Source organism: Geotrypetes seraphini, chromosome 17 (assembly GCF_902459505.1).
Source record: "Geotrypetes seraphini chromosome 17, aGeoSer1.1, whole genome shotgun sequence".
In the NCBI taxonomy this organism is placed as follows: Eukaryota; Metazoa; Chordata; class Amphibia; order Gymnophiona; family Dermophiidae; genus Geotrypetes; species Geotrypetes seraphini.
The window spans coordinates 2,941,317-2,962,470 of NC_047100.1; the positions used below are offsets into that span (position 1 = coordinate 2,941,317).

At 42.8% G+C, this 21,154-nt stretch overlaps 1 protein-coding gene across 2 annotated transcripts in view; it reads right to left on the reverse strand.

Moving 5' to 3' along the window:
- Positions 1-18,000, reverse strand: part of FGD5 (FYVE, RhoGEF and PH domain containing 5) — a 164,945-nt gene extending 146,945 nt beyond the window's left edge. Inside the window, exon 1 of one of the 2 annotated variants that reach the window (XM_033925953.1) lies at positions 17,837-18,000. The gene's annotated coding sequence lies outside the window, so the exon portion shown is untranslated. The remainder of the gene's footprint in view (positions 1-17,836) is intronic. The other variant, XM_033925954.1, reaches the window with a different exon arrangement.
- Between the last annotated feature and the right edge of the window lie 3,154 nt (positions 18,001-21,154).

A 21,154-nucleotide genomic window follows, 5' to 3' on the forward strand; every position in this document is an offset into this window, starting at 1 on the left:
CTCTAATAAAAAAGGTATCACTTGGATTCTTTCCGTTTTATTTCTACATACTATCTTTTAAGAGTGATCTAACATGGCTACCACACCATTTCTCTCATGATAATCTGGGAAAGCCTTCCTGATTCGTTCACACAAAGTTTTTGCGGTAAGGGCAGATTCATAAACATAAAAACTCACCTCTATACCTCAAATACCGCTAAGTTCAATGCGGTTCACAAAAGATAAAGAATTCAAATGAGTTGTGACAACAAAATATATCTAATTCCCAAAACATTCAATAAAAAGATTCGTATAAGTATAAGATAATGAAGCCTTTGACACATCACTGATGAGATTGGCGGAATGAGGTATTATGACATCACAATCTCAGCTCTGGAATGTTGCAACCCTTTGGGTTTCTGCCAGGTACTTGGGACCTGGGTTGGCCACTGTTGGAAACAGAATACTGGTCTTGATGGATCTTCAGTCTCTCCCAGTATAGTAACGCTTATGGTCTTATGTTCTAACCATCTTCAGTCTTTCTACACCAGCATTCTTCAATGCAAGGATTGAGGGTCAATGGCTGGGCCCATTCATACTCTTGATTCTTCCCTCTCTCCTTAAAGAATGACATGGAGATGGTTTCCCATGGGGACAGGAACGGTTATGAATTCTCTACTGTAAGCTGAAAGGTCTGAGGAGGAGCAGCAAGAGACGGGATTAGGTGGTGGTGCTAAGTTCAGGGACTAGGGAGAGGCAGAACCATAAGTGAGTAGAATCAGGACATCTTAGAGTCCCTGGTGGCCAGTGTCTTAGCACTAAGCTACCCAGGCAGCCCTGGAGATTAAGAAGCTAACGACAGGACATGGGCTGGACAGAGGAGTTACATCATGGCACAGGCAATTCCATCAGCTCTCTTTCTGCTTCACAACCCTGGGCCCAGAGGCACATAATAGATGTGAACTGTTTAGTGGGCAGAAGTGATGTCGTGTCACATGAAGGTATGTTTGGGATTTCATTATGTGATTTTGTAAGCCACTTCGGCTTGTGCTCTCATAAATTGTAATAAATAAATGCATAAGTAATCTGGGAAACTGAAAGAAAGGGGGAAAGTTGGCACAAAACCCAGAAAAATATAACAATGACAAAAAATGGTTAAGCAATGGCAGCTCGGTGTGATTGTGCAAACCCCTGAGCTCATTTCCTGGCCACTGAACAGACGCTGGACTCTATATATACTCGCTGAGACATGGGCACAAAGATTATTTCATAGTTCAGGATTTCTGCTTGCCAAAGACCTTACTTTCTCCTCTACAATTTTCTATCTCTCGTAGTTTCTGCATCTACATGACATCTCTCTGTCTGTCTTTCTGCCTCTTTGCCACTCTGTCTCTTTCATTGCCTCTCTCTGTTGCTGCATCCATCCATCTAGTGTCCCTTCTGGGTAATGTCTCCAATTTGGTTTGTTTTCTGCATACCATATCTCCCAGGCTGGCTTATGTGGCGCATGATGTCTCTGTGTGGCTGTCTCGGTCTTTTAGCTGAGGTCATGGAGTGTTTTCATGCAGCACCCCCTCTCCGCCTCCTAGCAGTCTCCATCCTCCTCATCACAAACAAACCTAAGTGGCACAGCCCTCACTCACTTCCTGTTGGACCTAAATTTGAAAGTGTCAGACAGGAAGTGACCCATCTCCTGTGCCTCCAGAGATCTGCTATTGACAAATAGGAAGACCAGAAAGGCCTTTTGCAATGATAATAGTAATGAAAAAATAAAGGTCTGGATCAGACTGCTTTTCCCTTTCCTGTTTTGAACAAAGCTTTTGGGTGTTTTCAGTAGACTTGTCCCTGCCAGTCCTTCCACTTCAGCAAAGAAAAAAAGTTACAAATCCTCATAGCCCGCCAAACCCACCATGAAATATTTGAGCTTTACATCTGCTCATGTCACAATTGGGTGAAGAATCGGTAAAGAGCATGGTTGGTTGGGTTGTTGGTCTAGGAAAAATGAGAATTAGATATGCACAGGGGGATGCTAGACACAATTTGCACCAGACTGGTGTTGGCATGTGTGCTCTGAATGTTCGGAGGGTACTTGCGTAGGAACCATCGCTAGTGCCCTAGGTGGCCGTAAAGTATTAAAATGTAGATGCTACAACAAAACAAAGCCCATGCCCTAACGCAGAAAATTTACTGGCAGTTCGGAGCTGGCATTGGGATTTTGAAGGCTCTCTGGGCCATTGCGCCTGCTAGCACAAGGTTGCCCAGAAACAGAATCTCCCCATTATCCTTGGTTTCGCTATCACTAATTTTCGAATATATCTTTATAAATCTCTGGATAAAAAGGTGCATTTGATGTTTCTGTCCCTCTTAATCCATTGGTGCCTGTTTCCAGGTTAAATATTACTACTACTACTTCTATTTATCATTTCTATAGCTCTGAAAGGCGTACACAGCACTGTACATTCAATAGACAGTCGCTGCTTAAGAGCTTACAATCTAATTTGGACAGACAGGCCATCTTGGAGTTGGGGAGATTCTGGAAGAAGGAATGCTGCAATGGGTAAGGTGACAGTGAATGGGAGTAGGAGTTGAAAGCAGCTTCAAAAAAGTGAGCTCTTAGCTTGGATTTGAAGACTGCTAGAGACGGAGCATGACGTACTAATTCAGGCAGCCTGTTCCAGGCATATGACATGGCAATAAAGAAGGGACAGAGTCTGGAGTTGGCAGTAGAGAAGAATGAATGGAGTGAGGAGGCTACAGAGTGAATGCACTTGTAAATCAGTAAGAGGAAACAGATGGTGACTTGAAGAAAGGGGCAATGTGAGAATAGCGGCTCTCACGGAATACGAGTCATGGTGCAGCATTTTGAATGGATTGAAGAGACAGATGCGCAGGAGGCCTGAGAGAAGTACGTTGCAGTAGTCTAAGCATGAAGTGATGAGAGCTTGGACGAGGGTTTTGGTAGTGTATTCAGAGAGGAGAGGTCGGATTTGGGTAATATTATAGAGGAGGAAGCGACAAGTTTTGGCGGTTTGTTGGATCTGAGCAGAGAAGGAGAGTGAGGAGTCAAAGAGCACCCCGAGGATGCAAGCTGACAAGACAGGAAGGAGAACATAAGAATTGCCACTGCTGAGTCAGACCAGTGGTCCATCATGCCCAGCAGTCCGCTCACGCGGCGGCCCTCTGGTCTAAAGACCAGCACCCTAACTGAGACTAGCCCTACCAGCGCACGTTCTTGTTCAACAGAAACTTGTCTAACTTTGTCTTGAATCCTTGGACGGTGTTTTCCCCTATAACAGTCTCTGGAAGGGCGTTCCAGCTTTCTACCACTCTCTGGGTGAAGAAGAACTTCCTTACGTTTGTACGGAATTTATCCCCTCTCGTTCTCCCTACCTTGGAGAGGGTGAACAACCTGTCCTTATCTACTAAGTCTATCTCCTTCAGTACCTTGAATGTTTCGATCATGTCCCCTCTCAATCTCCTCTGTTCGAGGGAGAAGAGGCCCAGTTTCTCTAATCTTTCGCTGTACGGCAGCTCCTCCAGCCCCTTAACCATCTTAGTCGTTCTTCTCTGGACCCTTTCGAGTAGTACCGTGTCCTTCTTCAGGTACGGCGACCAGTGCTGGACGCAGTACTCCAGGTGAGGGCGTACCATGGCCCGGTACAGCGGCATGATAACCTTCTCTGATCTGTTCGTGATCCCCTTCTTTATCATTCCTAGCATTCTGTTTGCCCTTTTTGTTGCCGCTGCACATTGTGTGGATGGTTTCATCGACTTGTCGATCAGAATTCCCAAGTCCCTTTCTTGTGAGGTCTCTCCAAGTACTGCCCCAGACATCCTGTATTCGTGCATGAGATTTTTGTTACCGACATGCATCACTTTACACTTATCCACATTGAACCTCATCTGCCATGTCGATGCCCATTCCTTGAGCTTGATTATGTCACGTTGCAGATCTTCGCAATCCCCCTGCGTCTTTACTACTCTGAATAACTTCATATCATCCGCAAATCACCTCGCTCGTCGTACCTATGTCCAGATCATTTATAAAGATGTTAAAGAGCACGGGTCCAAGCACCGAGCCCTGTGTTGTTGGCGAGAAGAGGGAGGTGAGTTTAGCTGAAAAGATAAGGAGTTCAGTTGTAGCCATATTCAGTTTGAGATGGCGGTGAAAAAAAATTGGAAAGCTTATGTGTAAGGGTGCAGAAAACAGATTCCAAAGGGCGCTTCACCTTCGGTGCTGCATGTGCACAAAAGCAGCTCATCACACAACTCTTGTGTGCATTCACCAGGCATGTTTCACTCCTTTAATTTCCCAATGCTCAGCCCTAACAGTGCACACATAATTTGCATGCCATTAGTGTTGACGTTATTTTGCTGCGCTGCTTTGTATAGCGCCAGAGTTTTAAGCATCAGCCCATCAGGTATAGAGACGTATTTCTGGAGCACTTACATGTGTGATAATAAAAGATAGACAGAGAGAGGCTGATCAAACAGTGAAAATTAGTGACCCAGTGAGGGACAGTAGAGGCAGCCAAAGATCTTCCTCAGTAGTTTCCAAATCTCTCCTGGGCGAACTGCAGCCAGTCAGGTTTTCAGGATATGCATAAGAGAAATTTGCATGCAAATCAACCTCACAGATATCTATTGAAGATATCCTGAAATCAGGATAGGTTTGGTAACCACTGATCTTTTCGATTGGAGGGATCAAACAAACCAATTTCCAGCCCTGTCCCAAAGCTTTCTAGTTGACGATGCAGTTTGGGTAAAAAAGGCCCGTGCAGCCCACTCCATTCTGCTGCCTAAGGAAACTGAAGGCCACAGAAAGCATGTTCCAATGGTGTCTCTGTTCTCCAATGATGAACCACCTCCCCTTAGCTCAGTCTCCCACCCATTCAGCCACACACAATGCATGAGGCTCTGAACAGAGCAAAGACCACTTTGACTCCTCAAACTGATCCATCCCCTAGCTCCAGCAAATCGTGTCAAAGATGGAAAGGGGAGTAAGCCATGCTTTGCCTAGTCTGATCAGCTGTTGCAGTGGCTGAAGCTCTGCATGTCTATGTTAGTTATTGAAATGCAAAAGGCAAAGGAGCTACACTTCACCACAACAAACACTGCTGTATCCCATCCACAATATTATATGCAAAGCAGCACTGCCAACTAGTGGAGATTCCAGTTATTCCCAGGATAATATTCCCTGCACTGGGAGACAACCTAGAAGAGACTGGGATGCACCCCACTTCAGATCCCACACATCACGCACTTGATCAGAGTGTGTTAAGGAGGGGGGGGAGCGTATCACTCAGATCACCAAAGTTCTTTGTAGAGTTATATCAGTGCAATTCATGCTCTGCTATAAGAATGCTTCATTTGACAAAAATACTTTAAAGCAAAAATGAACAAACACTCTGCAGCGCCATTTTCACGCAGTTATCCTCGTCCCTAGATAGCTAGTAACTGACTGCTGGAGTCCGAGAGAAGCGTTAAGTTCCTGAGGAAGGGGAGGGGGGGGGGAGTCTCTTCCGAAATGGAGCCCCGTCAAATTACAAGCAGCACGCTATTGGATTTTCAAGATTTTGACAGCATGTCACTGAAAACAACGAAGGATAAGTAGAACATAAGAACATAAAGACTAGCCTTACTAGGTCAGACCAATGGTCCATCAAGCCCAGTAGCCCGTTCTCACAGTGGCCAATCCAGGTCATTGGTACCTGGCCAAACCCCAAAGAGTAGCAACATTCCATGCTACCGATCCAGGACAAGCAGTGGCTTCCCCCATCTCTTTCTCAATAACAGACTATGGACTTTTCCTCCAGGAATTTGTCCAAACCTTTCTTAAAAGCAACTACGCTATCTGCTCTTACCAGAGCCCCAGCAACGCATTCCAGAGCTTAACTATTCTCTGAGTGGAAAAATTTTTTCTTCCTATTGGTTTTAAAAGTATTTCCCTGCAGTTCTGGAAGAAAGTTGAATGGGGGGCTGGGCCAGATTAAAGCAGGAAACTTAGGGCCAGATTCTCAAATCTCACCGTGCATTTAATGATGGATGCATTTTGAAGAAAACAGATGCTAAAATGGTCAGGGGTCTTTATCATTAAGCAAATGGGGACCGACTTGAAAGATCTCAATGTAAATACTTTGGAAGAAAAGCAAAAGGAGAGAGAGAAAATTGAGCCATTTAAATAACTTAATGGTGTAAATACACAGGAGGCAAGTCTCTTAATTGAAAGGAAGTTCTGGAATGATGGGGCATAAGATGAAGGTGAAAGAGGACAGACTGAGGAGGGTGGCAAATTCATGCAATAACTGTCTGAATTTAAGGAAGCTTGGGTCAGGTACGTAGGATATCAAAGGGACATGAAGGGATAGTTGATGGCTTGGATGGGAAGTGTGGATAGGCCCTTATAGTCTTTATCTGCTTTCATTTTTCTCTGTTTCTAAGTGAACACAGTATTCAAACTGGGGTCTCGCTGGTGATTTATACGTACAAGGGCAACATTATTTCTTTTTGCTGCTGGCATCTCTACTTATGCTCTCAACGCATACTGCTAGCTTTCCCCTTGGCTTTATTCCATTGACAGGCTACCTTGACATTGCATATGTTATGTTATAAAGGACTTACAATCTGCCAACTCACTAAATTAGGTTCAAGGTGGAATACATAGAACTATAAGCAAGAAATAACAAACAACTGCGTTAAAATATTTCGCCACATCAACAATTTTCAAATAAGTCTTCAAAAGTTTTCTAAACATAAATTATTTAAAGCTCATATTGCCACAGGGAAGCTGTTCCAGTTGTGCAGCAAGAAAGATTTAAAAATGAGCCAGAATAGCCATGAACCTAATATTCCTAGATGGAGGCAATTCCACAAGCAAATAATTATAACATCTGAGAACAAAGTATGACCTCAATAAAGCTTCCCAGAGAAGTCTTGAAAATCAGACAGGCTAGTTTAAAATTTTATACAACATCTTACTGGAAGCCAATAAAGGAGTGACTGAATCAAAGCGAGATTTCCAAACTATCAAAGCAAGATTTCCAAAACAACCTGGCAGCTCTATTTCAAAGCAGCTGAATCTTGTCCATTAATTTAAGGAGCTAGTCCAACATACAAAATATTTCCATAATCTAATATTGATAATTAATTACTGAGATAATTATTCCTAGATTTCTCTCTTATTTGACAATTTCCAGTTCTTGTCCTTCTGTTGTATAACCATAATGAATTTTTGCTCCTCAAGTGTATGATTTAACTTTTTTTTTTTTTCCTTCCCTTTTCATTTTCCAAAACCTTGACTTTTTTCAGGTTTTCTCAAGAACTCTCACTTTCTCCATCCCTTCTGGCAAGTCACTGAGTAGTCTGCAAACCCAATGATTTATCCCTCCAGTTCCTCAACAATGCTGTCAATAAAGATGTTGAGCAGACAGGTCCCAGTACTGAGCAGTAGCTCAAGACACCGGTCACAACTTCATGTGCTAGTCCAATCATCTAAGTAGTCCACAACAAAAAGGAAACACACAACCCCACATGTAAAAATGGAAACCAAAAAAAGGAGAGGGGAAGAACACAGTCAACCCACTTCAGGGGCAATTGATTGATTGAAACTATATAAATAACTGATACATATATAACATTCATGAAATAATGCAGGCATAACAAAGAGTCTTTGAATCCTTTTTTGTGCTAGACTCCCAACACAGTCCGTGTTTCGGCCATACAAGCCTTCCTCGGGGGTCTATGAGTAAAGCTCAAATACAGATAATAGAACCAAAAAGGAAAACTCAATATCCTGTTAGTGGGCCTGCTGCTTAACGCGGTATCAAATGAAGAACGCTATGAGCTAAAAGGTGTCGTTGGTTTATAATTATCTAAGTAGAAGTTTGAAAAGTCATCATGAAATTCATTTGTGTCATGAAGAGCTCAATGAGTATCTTTCCTTCGTGGACCATGATGTCTGGTTCCCTTACAACCCTCTTGTTTCAAGCTTCTGCTCTTTCATTTGGTTGCCATAGTTTTGCCTATTGAGGTTAGACTAGCAAGTCTGTGCTTGCTCCCCTCTGACCTGTTCCCACTTTTATACAGGGGAACCACATCTGTTCTCCTCTAGTCCCACAGAACTTCCCCTGTTTTTAAGGCCGAGTTGAATAAACTTATAGCCAGAGTTACTAATATGACCTACCATCTGAGCACATGCTAAGCAAGAATTTGTTTAATAATCATTCCTGATCTAATGCCACCATCTTTCTCTTCCCAAAATCCAACACTCTCCATTTATTATCCTCATAATTCCTTTGGGTTTTTTGTTTTTACTGTTTATCCGTTTTGGAATACAGTTCAAACTCCTCTTATTGACTTACAAGTACATTCACTCTGTAGCCCCTCAATATCTCTTCTCACTTATCTCCCTATGATCCCCCCCCCACCCCGTGTACTCCGTTCATTTGATAAGTTCCCTCCTATCCGTACCCTTCTCCTCCACTGCCAATGCCTGACTCTGTCCCTTCTTTCTTGCCGCGCATATGCCTGGAACAGGCTGCCAGAGTCAATAGGTCATGCTCTGTCTCTAGCAGTATTCAAATCCAAGCTAAAAGCCCAGTTTTTTTAAGCTGCTTTCATCTTCTAACTCCCATTGTATCATTCCTTCTGCCAGAAACACTCCAACCCTGAGATGTTCTGTCTGTCTGTCCAAATTAGTTGTAAGCTCTTCTGAGCATGAACTATATTAAATGCTATAGAAATGATAAGTAGTATCAATTTGATCATGTTTTGGGTTTCTTGCAATCCTCACTGCCTTTCCTTTTTTTAAATAATTGGTCCTTGTCATTTCTTCACTTTTTTATCCCATTCTTCACTTTCCTTACACTAAGATTTGATGCCTTCTCGATTCTGCTTTTTATTATTACCCAAGTTCCTCTGCACCACTCTGGAATCCCTGAAGGATCTTCTCAGCAATATCATGTTCACTTCAGGTCACTAAGACACTAAGGGGTAGATTCTAACTTTAGCCGTTCACAATGTGGACATCTATCGATTTAGGCGCCCAAGTGGATAATAAGCCCATTTAATGATTTTAACAAGCAATAATTGAAAAGTTAAGACGTCCAAAGATTGGACGCAATTCACAAAAAAAGCTGCACCTAATGGGATAAACGTTGGTGTGGCTTTGATATAGACATTCATTTACAGAATCACATGCTGCTCAGCATCCTAACATGTCTTATCTAATGCCTAAAATGTAGGCATTGCAAAACCAGGTCTACTTTTGAGAGCGAGTTAGGCACTAGATAGGCGCCAAGTTAGGTGGACGCGACTTAGACATCACTTAGGCATGCTGGAGGTATCCGTATATATTTTTTGGGGTATAGAGGACTCCAGTTTGATATTAAAGTCAAAAGATGCTTAATAATGTATTACTCAAGCAAAGCACATGAAATATATATAGCATACTAAACCTCATTCCCAAAAGGCTAAGAAAATAAAAATTAAATCCCTACTCACAGTGGCTGTAGTTCAGAGCAAGTGGACATGTCTGATGCATAATCTTCACATCATTGTGATATTAATATGCAATATATTTTTCCCCATGTGCTTTGATTGAGGCCATAAGAGGTTTTTGTTTTGTTTGTTTTTTAGAAAACAGCAGAGGAACTGGACAAATGTTGAAGGTACATGTTTGATATTTATCCTAGAGAAATGACTGCATTTGAATGAAGAGGATTTAATCTTGGCTTTGGAATTGACAGTTGGTTTTGTGGCTGAGTGTGTGACGCAGTGGTTAGAGCTACAGTCTTAGCACTCTGAGGTTGTGGGTTCAAATCCCCCTGTGCTCTTTGTGACCCTGGGCAACCAGAACAGAAGAGAAATATGATAAAGGAGCCAAATTTAAATACCACATAGGATATAAGTGGTGTAGAAATAAATATAATAGTGGTGTCAGCATTTTACTGCATTCAATTTTAATGTAAAAGCACAGCATAAAATCACCGTTCTAATAAGAACATAAGAATTTGCCTCCGCTGGGTCAGACCAGTGGTCCATCGTGCCCAGCAGCCCGCTCCCACGGCGGCCCATAAGGTCCATGACCTGTAAAGTGATTCTTTGTCTGGAACCCGTTCATTCCCCATTTCCCTTCTATCTATTAACCTTCATAGTCCTATCTCTACCCCTATCTGTATCCCTCAATCCCCGAGTCCTTCAGGAATTTATCCAATCCCTCTTTGAAACCCCGTAATTTACTCTGTCCTATCACTTCCTCTGGAAGCACATTCCAGGTGTCCACCACCCTCTGAGTGAAAAAGAATTTCCTAGCGTTGGTCTTGAACCTGTCCCCTTTCAATTTCTCCGAGTGCCCCCTTGTTCTTGTGGTTCCCAATAGGCTGAAGAATCTGTCCCTCTCCACCTTCTCTATGCCTTTCATGATGTTGTATGTCTTTATCATGTCTCCTCTGAGTCTCCGCTTCTCCAGTGAGAAGAGCCCCAGCCTTTCTAGCCTGTCTGCGTATGAGAGGTTTTCCATACCTTTTATCATTTTTGTCGCCCTTCTCTGAACCCTCTCAAGTATCTCCAAGTCCTTCTTTAGGTATGGTGACCAATATTGGACACAGTACTCCAGGTGCGGGCGCACCATCGCACGATACAGCGGTATGATGACTTCCTTCGTTCTGGTTGCGATACCCTTCTTAATAATTCCCAACATTCTGTTTGCTTTCTTTGAGGCTGCTGCGCACTGTGCCGTTGACTTCATTGTTGTATCCACCAGCACACCCAAGTCTTTTTCAAGGTTGCTTTCCCCTAGTACTAATCCCCCCATTTTGTAGCTGAACATCGGGGTTTTTTTCCCTATATGCGTGACCTTGCATTTCTCTACATTGAAGTTCATCTGCCATTTTTTCGCCCACTCCTCCAGTTGGTTCAGGTCTTCACATTCCTCCATGATTCTAACCCTGCTACAGAGTTTAGTGTCATCCACAAATTTTATAATTTCACACTTCGTCCCCGTTTCTAGGTCATTAATAAATACATTGAACAGCAGCGGTCCGAGTACCTGCGGAACTCCGCTCATGACCCTCCTCCAGTCCGAGTAGTGGCCCTTCACTCCAACCCTTTGCTTCCTGCCTGCCAACCAGTGTTTAAACCATCCGTGTACGTCCCCTTCCACCCCGTGGTTCCACAGCTTCCTGAGTAGCCGCTCATGGAGTACCTTGTCAAAGGCCTTGTCTATGGGTTCCCCTTTGCCATCTGGCTGTATATCCCTTCAAAGAAGTGCAGTAAGTTCGTTTGGCATGATCTTCCTCTGCAGAAGCCATGTTGGCTCGCTTTCATTAGTCCATTTTTTTCTATGTGCTCACAGATCCTGTCTTTTATCAGTGCTTCTACCATCTTGCCCGGAACTGAAGTGAAGCTTCCCGGGTCACCTCTCGATCCCTTTTTAAAGATAGGTGTAACATAATGATGTCATAATGTTTTAGACATTATTAGATTAATTACTCAATAGAGAGATAAGTTCCTTAGTAATCTGTGGCTAACAGGGACTATTTTTCAATTTTTCACAGCTATAAATCATTTAGAATACAAAATACTTGTGGGTGCAAAAATTATAACGATAATAAAATTATATAAATAATTAGTGAATTAGTCTGAGCACTTCACTAATTATTTATATAATTTTATTATCGTTATAATTTTTGCACCCACAAGTATTTTGTATTCTAAATGATTTATAGCTGTGAAAAATTGAAAAATTAGACATTATTAGGACATCTAGGCAACACCTAAAAGAAAATTGTACAAAGGACATCTACCAATATAGACATAAGAATTGCCGCTGCTGGGTCGTGCCCAGCAGTCCGCTCACGCGGCAGCCCCCAGGTCAAAGACCAGTGCTCTAAACGAGTCCAGCCTCACCTGCGTATCTGCTTAAATTGCGATTCTCTCTAGCGCTCAGCATTGGGCTCTTGGGGGTCTAAACAACACCTAACTTTTAGACGTACTTTAAAGAATCTGCCCCTAAATTTCCCCTTGCTGCGAGATCAGTGATACTTTCTGTATGCGACAGTGAGTGGAGTCTCGGGGGGCAACATCTCCAAATGGGCTTTTGTATGACTTACATTCATTGTGTTTTGTCATGTTAACGCATAGGAGCAGTTGAATGAAAGGCAATAAACTACCTTGGATGCTCGGTTGTGAATTTTGGATTTTTATGACTCTATCTTGGTTTATAATTTACTTGACTTGTATTGAGATTTATATTTGACTATATTTTGGGTTTTTGTAAACCACTTTTAAACTTTTGTACTAGGTGATATATAAAGCCAATAAATCAAGCCAAACCTCAAATGAATCCGGTTTTGACAGTTTGAAGGTTGGGGATTTACAGAAGAAGCTGTACTCGGGCAGATCTCACAAGACAAGTTAATCTTACTGAGCAGAAAAAGGCTACTCGGGAGATGTCTGTTTGATACACTCTACTAAGTTAGCAACCATGAGAGTTTACTGTGCTCAATTAATGTTGAACCTTCAGATACAGGGAGCGTCAGACCCCGGAAATGCTTACTCAGCACCATTTGCACTAATTAATCTCTGTAGCTGTTATCACAAGCTGGTTTTTTTGGACAGCAAGATAGGTATAATTTTTGCAGACCTGTTTTCTACTGTGCTATGATAGAAACAAATACAAATGTATGTTTTACCACTTCATTTTGCCAAAGATCAACTAGGGTCTGTGGCATTGCACGATACATGAAATTGGACTGACCAGGTAATGGTCCTTACCTGCTTCTTCCATTCTTTCAAACCAATATCCATTACATTATATTATATTAGTGACTTCTATTCCGCCTTAACTTTACAGTTCGAGGCAGATTACAAAAGAGATAAGCTGGACATTACCAGAAGAGTTTCAGGGTAAGGTACTAATTAAAGGAATAGAAATAAATTATGTTACTGTGTTAATTTGCCCTAACAAATTTTCTGAATAGCTGTCTAAGGGCTGGAAAGGAAGCCTTGTCTACCCTGAACCTTCTCTGTTGACACAGGACCACAGAGACTGACCCTACTAATCCATGGCCTGTATGCTTTTCATTCTCCTCACTAGAGAACGACATGGGGATCGTTTACTGCGGTAAACCATTGTCACCGCAGTAAATCTGCAGGAATTGAGACATTTGCAACTGGTTTACTGCAGGAATGGGGACAAGACCTTTCACCACCCCGTGGTAAAAAGAATTGCACCAGTGTCACTTGGCATTTCCTCCCCAGCTCCTCTTGCACCTATTTTACCTTCAGGAGCCAGCCATGCCACAATGAAGACAGAAGGAACCATTTGGTTTGTTCAGTTTCCACAATAGTGAAGGGGATATTTGTGAAAGGGAGGGGAGATGGTTTTTGTTGAACCTTGCTCTGTTTTACTTGAGTTTATAAAATGACAATTATACAGAATATTGTCTCTTTTTATACTTTAATAAAATAAGTTCAGTCTAAAATCATAACTATTCGAGGCTTGTGCAGGTGGAATCCGACAGCTTGCAGGGCAGGGACAGGGACAAATTTTTTCCCCGTGTCATTCTCTACTCCTCCCCAAAATTTTGAGACCTTGCTTTCTGTCTTCTCCTCACTGCAGGAAGAGCGGGAGATAGAGGTTCCTGCTGGCTCCAACTTGGTATCTGCTTTTAGAAAATGAGCACAGCCCCTTCACTCCATCTGACTTACCTAATAACCTTAGAGTCTAGCCCTAAGATAACCAGTCAAAGCATCTCCTGATTGGTGTAGCCTGACTTTAGTTCCCAGAAGAGGCGGTCAGAAAATACTGCGAATGACTGAGTCTGGAATTTGCGGGGGTATACTCTCTACATTTCTCCAGGTATTCAAGGCAAAGTTAAGACAAGTTCCTGCTGAACCAGAGTGTACGCAGGTAGGGCTAGTCTCAGTTAGGGCTCTGGGCACGATGGACCATTTGTCTGACCCAGCAGCGGCAGTTCTTATGGTTGTAGGTGGGGGAGTTAGGAAAAAAGGTAGGTTTTTATTGCTTTCCTAAAGTTGAGGAGTCCTTCAAGGGATCTGCTCTGCAGGCAGTGGTGTAATAAGGTTGGGGGGGCAGGCACCCATCCTCTCTGCCCCACCCCCACTGCCACACATGCTCGCTGTTTCCCTACCCCCATGAGCAGCAACCCCTAACCTGCTGTCAGCATCAGCTCTTCCTTTGACATCACTTCCTGGACCCGTGCTTAAGTGACATCAGAGGAAGAGCCGACACTGATGCGCAGCAGGTTGGGGGTTGTTGCTCGTGCCAGGAGCATTATAGAAATTTGGGGGAAGGGAAGCAGCATGTGTGGCAGGAGAGGGCAGGGAAGGGGCACGTGGAGGGGGCGAAGAAGAGAGTCAGATGCCTCTCACCCTCGCTATGCCACTGTCTATAGTGGCAGTTGACTCCAGTGGCTCAGTATGAAGTGGGAGTAGAACTTCGTTGGGTGGTTTGCACTTGTAGGGTACAGCCAGGGGGCGTTTTGAACCATCTCCAACGTGTACAGACTGCAACCAGTTTGTAGGACCAGTCTAAGGTTGTCTTTGCTTATTTTCTAGTGATCAATTTTTTCCTAACCCTCTTAGAAACACAATTGGCCAAAAGGGGAAACAGACATACAAATCCCAGCTTAGAGACTTGAAACTTTGAACAAAAGCGCTCATCCATGTGTGTGAAAAAGAACAAGAGCAGCAGTACAATACCATGTGGGACTAGGACTTGGAGTACATGCAAAGAATGACTCAATTAGCACCAAATATTTGAGAGGATGTCTTTATGAGATCCTGTGGAGACAGCTTTTGGAGCAATAAAGCATTTTAATTGAAAGGTTGCTTTTGTATTAAAGTGCATTTTCAATATAAATATTTTATAAATGGCCAGGAAATGGGCTCTTTAAAGATGGGGGATCTGTAAGTCGCGATGCAGCAAAGGCCAACGAGACTCCAGGGACACAATTCAACGGCACTGCTTAATGTGCGCTTAAACTGGGGGAGCCCTCTTCAGCCTGTTCCTCTTTGATTTACAGTGCCTTCATGCTGACAAAGGAAAGAGATCTCATCACAAGAAGTCTGTCTGACTTGCAGAGGCCTGATGGGTGAGGCCAAGTGAAGATTGCTGAACTGCAATGCTAGGTAAGATTATGCCTCAGAGAAAACCCAGGATGATTTTAAGAGTTTGCCTTTGCTATTGTATTCTGTGGCCTGAATTTGCACACTCCCAGTGGACTGTATCTTTTCCGTAAGGGATAGGGAAGCGCAGGAACTGCTAAGAACAAAAAGCAACAGTTTATAAGCACTTTGTTTTATGAATTTTTTCACTTTTTTATTAAAGTGGCTATTCACAGCTAAAAACACAATCACTGAAGGCAGATCCCAAGCGGGATCATTAGTATCTGTCTGAGATCAACTCTGAAGTACATTTTCAGTAAATGAAAGTCAATGAACAAAAAAAGAAGCCAACACCACAAAATTGGAAATGCAGTTGAAATAGTAAGATTCTACAGGGGATACAGATAGAATAATCCCTCCCTTTAGCTCTGCTTTTCTATTTCAGTATTGAAGGATTCTAAATGCAGAGCTTAAATCTGATTGCCTCCAATCTGTTGACTGGTGGACACAACATATTGTTCTTGATAGGTATGGTAGGACTCAAGAAAAGGAATATAAGAACCTAAGAATAGCCTTACTGGATCAAACTAAAGGCCCATCAAGCCTAGTAGCCCTTTCTCACAGTGGCCAATCCAGGTCCCTAGTAGTTGGACAAACCCAAGGAGTAGCAACATTCCATGCTACTGATCCAGGACAAGCAGTGGCTTCCCCCATATCTTTCTCAATGACAGACTATGGACTTTTCCTCCAGACTTTTCTTAAAACCAGCTACACTATCTGCTCTTAAAACAACCTCTGGCAATGCGTTCCAGAGCTTAACTATTCTCCAAGTGAAAAAATATTTTCTCCTATTGGTTTTAAAAATATTTCCCTATAACTTCATCAAGTGTCCCCTAGTCCTTGTAATTTTTGATGGAGTGAAAAATTGATCCACTCATGATTTTGTAGACTTCAATCTTATCTCCCTTCGGTTGTCTTTTTTTCAAAGCAGAAGAGCCCTAACCTTTTTAGTCTTTCCTCATACAAAAGGAGTTCCATCCCCTTTATCATCTTGGCTGCCATTCTTTGAACCTTTTCTAATGCCAGCTATATCTTTCTCGAGATGAGACCAGAATTGAACAAAATACTCCAGGTGAGGCTGCCCCATGGAGCGATAGAGGCATTATAACATTCTTAGTCTTGTTAACCATCCCTTTTTTAATAACTCTTAGCATCCTGATTGCTTTTTTGGCCAACGCTACACATTGGGCTGAAGGTTTTGTCATATTGTCTACAATGACACCCAGATCTTTTTCTTGGGCACTAACCCCCAAGGTAGGCCCTAGCATCCGGAAAGTCACTCATCGTTCCAATTTCCAAATCATTTATAAATAAATTAAATAGTACCGGTCCCAGTACAGATCCCTAAGGCACTTCACTGTTTACTCTCCTCCATTGTGAAAAATGACCATTTAACCCTACCCTCTGTTTTTTATCCAATAACCAGTATCTAATCCACAATTGAACTTTGTCATCTTTCCAGAATACTTGCATGGGATGTTCACCAGCCATCTGCTGGAGATAGAGGAATACTGAGATTCTTCCAGTGTGCTGCCCTAAGTAATTAGCTAGCTTTGTTTCTCATCTTGCCAATTAGTTCTGGTAGTGATAAGGGCAGCTCTTTGCAATACTCTTGATTCAGGAAAGCTAGGATAAAGTGAGGGGAGTACTTCACTCATTTTTAATATTTCTGAGGCACACACTCACTATTGTGCCTTATTCAGCACCTGAATATACAGTCCCAAGGCTTTGAAGTAAAAAGGCAAAATTGTGTTTAGAATAATTACAAACTGCAACTCAGCAATGCTTTAATTGGAAAATATAACCTGGCTTGTAATATATTGTCAGGATGATCTTTCTTTTAAATCTCAGTTAGAAGTAAAATCTAAAGACTGCTAATTAATCCCAATGTAGTATTCAAACTTGGCACTCCTTTTTTCTGCATTTGATTTACGATAGCCTTCAGATGCTTTTTCATTTTTTGGCTTTCTAGGTGGGAGCCAATAGATCTGAAACATTTAAAGCCTACATTAAAAAGTGAGGGAGGATAGAGGATTTTTCCTCATGTAAATCACATAGGAGACAACATTCAAACTGTTGACATTGGGATAAAGTTCCTAGGTACTTTATACCACTAGATTTTGCATTAGTTTTCAAAGAGAAAGTACACATTGTGACCAGGTAAGACCTGGACTGGAGTAGCCAAAGCCCTGTCCTGAGTCATCCAGGCCTCAGCTGAGCATTTGAATGAGGGGTAGAAGGGGTGTCTGCATCAAAAAAAGGTCCAGTACAGGTGTTTATAAGACCAGAAAATAAAGTCATCTTAAAATTCACACTATTGTAGCCCAATTCCAAAAACATACAAACAAAAACTCTCATTGGTGGCTAAACAGCTTGTTAATCCACCATGCTTTATAAATTACTAAAGTTCAAGCAAAACACAAAAATAACTTTTCAATTTCAAGTCCTGGAACCTGCAACCTGTGATTATGCAAAGTCAGAAAAAAACCCTGTAATTCTTAACTCTTCTGCTATTCTTAGTTTTGTGAGGCAACACCACCTTATCAGAAACAGAATTTTTTTACTTTCCCCAAACTTTACTCTGTAGTCATGCTCTTAAACAAGCATGACTCCTCAGGTGACATTTCAACATCATTTACAAGCATTTCTGTATCAAATTCATCATTACCTTCAGAAGAATGATTAAAGTTTCAGACCTGAGGTTTACTCCTTGCTTTCTGTGGAGAATGCTGGCTGGCACAGGTCTGCCTTTTTCTAAGGATTCAGGTATCCTGTAAGCTTGTGGTTCCCAACCCTGTCCTGGAGGAACACCAGGCCAATTGGGTTTTCAGGCTAGCCCTAATGAATATGCATGAAGCAAATTTGCATGCCTATCACTTCCATCATATGCAAATCTCTCTCATGCATATTCATTAGGGCTAGCCTGAAAACCCGATTGGCCTGGTGTTCCTCCAGGACAGGGTTGGGAATCACTGAGAACACACCCTTTTTCCTAGCATGGGCTAGGTTCCTGTGGTTCTCTGGTGCTTTGCTAATTAGCCTGGATAGCTTCCCTGTTCATTAACCCTGCCCCCAGCCGAAATGATTGCAGGAGCTAATCCCTTGTGGGTTTTGTTATCACCTGCCTGGTGCATGCTGGTCCTTGTGGTTCTTTGCTTTTAGCATTCCTTACATTAGAACTAGGCAAGTATAATCGTGCCCCTTTTAGGTTGCCTTTCATTGGGGATAAATTCTGCAGGGCAGTTTTCCTAACCTGCCTGCTTCTAGGGGTAGGTTTAGGAATAGTTTTAGAGCACTGCAGGGTTTCTTCCAGCATGACAGGACTCTCCCTATCACAACATGTATTTTCATTTTGAAACTTGGCACGGGTACAAAATGTCTTCTCCTGGAGAAATTCCATATACTGTATTTAAATTTATTACACATTCAGTACAGAGTATGGTAAAGTAATACTTCAAAACAAATACTGTACTATATGCATTGGCTAAAACTACAATACATTTCCAGACACAGATGTGAGATTGTAACCTGCATTTTCGATCCAGACGCACTGGTCAGTTCATGAATTACTGCTGGTTAACTGGTTCCACAGCCTAGCACCCTTAAAGGAAAAGGCCTGCTCCCATGTACAGACCAAATGCTTGCAACTGTACATGGCAGAATTTCCCTCCTGTACAAATGTCACTGTGTTTGAGGTGGGGGGTAGGCAGGCAAAATCATACCAGAATTCACCATAGGGCAGGAGGCTGGAGAAAGCAGATGGCATCAGCTGAGCTGTGCTGCACAGACAGGATGCTGGTGATACTCTACATTCGCTGCAGGGACAGGAGGCAGGTGACATTAGTTGGGCCTGTGCACTCATGAAGGAGGAGGGTTGAAGGTGGAAGGCTGTCCACTTCCCCATTTGTCCACACAGCTTGGAGTCGATTGGTGTCTATTGGGTGAGAGGTTGGCCAATCCTTGGGGGCCCGAAATGAGGCAGCAACGATGCAGTCTGTAATAAGGTGTCAAATTTGGGGTGGGGAGAATGAGAGGAGGAATCAGGACTTGACATGTGTGCAGAGAGTGCAGAAGGCCTCAAACCCAAGGGTAGTGGGAGAGACAGAGCGGAGAGGTGGTCAAGTACAGGGGGGGTGCAGCGAAAGGGAGTGGGATGGATGAAGTAAAGAACAAGAGCACAGAAAGAGCTGGAGTTTAAGAGGCCGCAGGGTGTGAAAAGAGAGCAAGGGGAGGTTAGGCCCAGAGGATATCGGGTCTCAGAAAAGTGAGAATATAAAGGGGATCAGGGTTGGGGTGAGAAAGAGTGGTAAGGGTCAAATCCCAGTGGAAGAGCAGAGTGCAAGTGCTTGGGCCCAGTGAGGAGATAGTGTGCAAGTGAAAGCCTTATGATCCACTACTACTAATCACTTATATAGGGCTGAGAGGTGTACACAGCACTGTACATTTTGACATTTATAGATGGTCCCTGCTTGGAAGAGCTTACAATCTATCCTGGACAGACAGACACAAACATATAGGGTTGAGAATTCAGAACCCAAGGTGAGATGAGTTAGAAGTAATGTAGACTGTTCCCTGGTTTGATGGATCCTGGTCTGACCCTGCAAGGCTTTTCCTACATTCTAATGCTAATTTCTTGTATGAAAGCGCCCTGTGTGTTTTAGAAGACTGGGGTAAAAAAAAAAGGAAGAGTATTGGGTTGTGACTCGGGTAATTCAAGAATAGTCCGCTGTGCACAGTTTGACTTAAAGAAAGCCATGCCACAGTTGTGCAGTTTGTATCATCAGATGGCTATAACTCACTCCGTCCTGCTTTGAGGAGGACAACCTAGAACGTGATTCACTCTCACTTATAAACCTGCCAAAGAAAGAAGTACACCAACCACCCACTCCTCCCACAGAATTCTGTAGGGGTTTTGGACCCCATTTCCCTATGGTTGGGGCCCTAAGCCAGGAGGCTCAGATTGAGTGCAGAGGGTGAGAGAGTAGAAATCTGAGTCTCAGCAGTTTCTGCAATAGAACATCAAAGGCTTGGATAAAACGAGGTGGGAAATTAATAGTAACCAATTACAGAAACCCTGAAAACAAAGAGTGTAGACACAGAGGGCACAGAAGAACAAGCACTCAACATGATGAAAGTGCTGTGTCCAATATCTAAATCTATAACACGGGAATAATTACCATCAATCTAATCCCACAAATACGACGCCAGAAGGAAAGCGCCATCTACAGGAGAACAGCTAGTAATGCTGGAAGTCAAACCGAGAAATAAGATCCATGCAATGCTATTCTGTATGTAAGATACCCCCCACCAGCACCAAACTGTTACACAGCTCCCAATGCTAATATACCAACGGGTACCAGCTTATACTGGAATTCAGGAACATAAAATGTTTCCTGCCAAGCACTGGGCATCCGGCAGTGCAGAATGCAAACAAGGGTAGCAGCTTGGGGGGTGAACAGACGGATCACTAATGTGGATACTGGAATATTTATCTCAGCGCTTGAAGTGTACACACACCATGGTGTGCTTTAGACCGGGCCAGCTGAGGAACTAAGGCTGGAATGGTGCCTCCTGGCATCCTCTGTGCCAGAATGGATCTGTGGTTGCCAGGCAGGAGAGGAAGTAGTGCATGAATGCTGGGTCCTTTCTTGTTGTCTCTCCGTGTTAAGCCTTTATTCTCTGCTTTCTCTCTGCAATGGGATAATGTGCTTCCAGTGCTCTGCTCTAGCAACCATTAAATGCCTGTTAACACTTGCCAGAACCACCCTCAGGATAAATGCAGCTCTGACCATCTCACTCAAACATCAGATTTTGCAAGCAATAAATATTACACATTTCCATCAACATATTTTATTTATAGAACAATAAGTAAGGCAGCGTGATAAATAAAGCTAGTGTTTGTATCATCTGGGAGTACTTCTAGTAATGTGCTGCCATCTAGTGGGCTCCTGGATGAGTGAGCTGGGAGTAGACCATTTGCAAAGCC